The 2,500-nt window shown below is 53.6% G+C and overlaps 1 non-coding gene across 1 annotated transcript; it reads left to right on the forward strand.

Annotated features, from left to right (window-relative positions):
* Nucleotides 1–539: 539 nt before the first annotated feature.
* Nucleotides 540–2,349, forward strand: LOC144420230 (small subunit ribosomal RNA). Its single transcript, XR_013474583.1, has one exon. It is a non-coding gene; the product is annotated as a small subunit ribosomal RNA (ribosomal RNA).
* The last annotated feature ends 151 nt before the right edge of the window (nt 2,350–2,500 follow it).

A 2,500-nucleotide genomic window follows, 5' to 3' on the forward strand; every position in this document is an offset into this window, starting at 1 on the left:
TAACCTAACCCTAGGTAAAGCATGTCAGAGCGAAAGACAGTAATTTCGAATGAGCCAAGAAAGAGCGGTGCGGGGCCGGTCGGAGCGCACCCTTTGCTCGGTGGCTGGCGGGCGAGAGAGTGCTGCGTCGCCGGCATCGGCGTCGAAAGAAACCGAGCCAAAAAAAGTTAAAGTACAAACGCGATGCTAATGAGCGAGCCGTTGTCTCGACTAATATGTAGGGGGCGTTCGATCGAGCGTCTGGCTTGAGCGCTTGTCGGCCTAGCAGAACGGTCGCATTGTTATGCCCGGGTTTTAGGCACCGCTGCAGGCGGCCGGCAGAGCTCTTGTTTGTGCGAAACTGAATGGATCGAGCCCGAGAGAGGGCGAGCAAAGAAAAAACGCAAATCGCTCCGCCTGGCGCTGCCGGCGAGAGCGTGGACGTCGCGGCCAGCGACTGTCGAAGCTGAGTACGGCCGCAGGCGATCGCCTCGGTCTTAAACTAATGCGACGAGCACGCGCCGGGCGGCCCAGCAAGGGCCGAGCGCAGCTGTCGCAGCTATCTGGTTGATCCTGCCAGTAGTGATATGCTTGTCTCAAAGATTAAGCCATGCAGGTGCAAGTACGAGTTCTCGTAAAGCGAAACTGCGAATGGCTCATTAAATCAGTCTTGGTTTATTTGGTCTCGTAAGCGAAGTGGATAACTGTGGTAATTCTAGAGCTAATACATGCATTAAGCGCCGACTTCGGGAGGCGCGCTTTTATCAGATCAAAACCGACCGGGTTCGTCCTGTGACGTTTGATGACTCTGGATAACCACGCGGATCGTACGGTCTCTGCACCGACGACGTATCATTCAAGTGTCTGCCCTATCAACTGTCGAAGGTACGCTACGTGCCTACCTTTGTGATAACGGGTAACGGGGAATCAGGGTTCGATTCCGGAGAGGGAGCCTGAGAAACGGCTACCACATCCAAGGAAGGCAGCAGGCGCGCAAATTACCCATTCCCGACACGGGGAGGTAGTGACGAAAAATAACAATACAGGACTCTAACGAGGCCCTGTAATTGGAATGAGTACATCCTAAAACTCTTAACGAGTATCCATTGGAGGGCAAGTCTGGTGCCAGCAGCCGCGGTAATTCCAGCTCCAACAGTGTATGCTAAAGTTGTTGCGGTTGAAAAGCTCGTAGTTGGATTTTGGGCGAGCGCCGCCGGTCCGTCGCAAGGCGTGTCACTGGTTGCGTTCGCCTCACCTTCGGTTCTCCGTCGGTGCTCTTGACTGAGTGTCGGCGGTGGCCGATAAGTTTACTTTGAAAAAATTAGAGTGTTCAAAGCAGGCTGTTCGCCTGCATAGTGTTGCATGGAATAATGGAATAGGACCTCGGTTCTATTTTGTTGGTTTTCGGAGCACGAGGTAATGATTAAGAGGGACAGACGGGGGCGTCCGAACTCTGCCGTTAGAGGTGAAATTCTTGGATCGGCGGAAGACGAACTACTGCGAAAGCATTCGCCAAGAATGTTTTCTTTAATCAAGAGCGAAAGTCAGAGGTTCGAAGACGATCAGATACCGTCCTAGTTCTGACTATAAACGATGCCAACTAGCGATCGGGAGGCGTTACCATGACGACCTTTCCGGCAGCTTCCGGGAAACCAAAGTCTTTGGGTTCCGGGGGAAGTATGGTTGCAAAGCTGAAACTTAAAGGAATTGACGGAAGGGCACCACCAGGAGTGGAGCCTGCGGCTTAATTTGACTCAACACGGGGAAACTCACCCGGCCCGGACACAGGTAGGATTGACAGATTGAGAGCTCTTTCTTGATTCTGTGGGTGGTGGTGCATGGCCGTTCTTAGTTGGTGGAGCGATTTGTCTGGTTAATTCCGATAACGAACGAGACTCTGGCATGCTAAATAGTTACGCGACCTTCTCGGTCGGCATCTAACTTCTTAGAGGGACTAGTGGCGTTTAGCCACACGAGATTGAGCAATAACAGGTCTGTGATGCCCTTAGATGTCCGGGGCCGCACGCGCGCTACACTGAGTGAAGCAGCGAGTGTCTAACCTAGGCCGAAAGGTCCGGGTAACCCGTTGAACCTCATTCGTGATTGGGATAGGGACTTGCAATTGTTTCCCTTGAACGAGGAATTCCCAGTAAGCGCAAGTCATCAACTTGCGTTGATTACGTCCCTGCCCTTTGTACACACCGCCCGTCGCTACTACCGATTGAATGGTTTAGTGAGATCCTTGGATCGGCCCCGTCGCGGCTGGCAACGGCCGCGGCGGCGTGTCGAGAAGACGATCAAACTTGATCATTTAGAGGAAGTAAAAGTCGTAACAAGGTTTCCGTAGGTGAACCTGCGGAAGGATCATTACCGAAAGTGGTGGTAGGCCCCGGCCGACCGCGCACTTAATTGTCTTTGGGTGCCGCCGAGAGGGCGGCCGTCAATCGGGGTTCCGCCCCGTGCGACACGCGTAACACGTTGGCATAGCAAGGCAGCCGAGTGCGATGGTGGCTTCTGGGCA

This window comes from Styela clava, chromosome 2 (genome assembly GCF_964204865.1).
Source record: "Styela clava chromosome 2, kaStyClav1.hap1.2, whole genome shotgun sequence".
NCBI lineage: Eukaryota > Metazoa > Chordata > Ascidiacea > Stolidobranchia > Styelidae > Styela > Styela clava.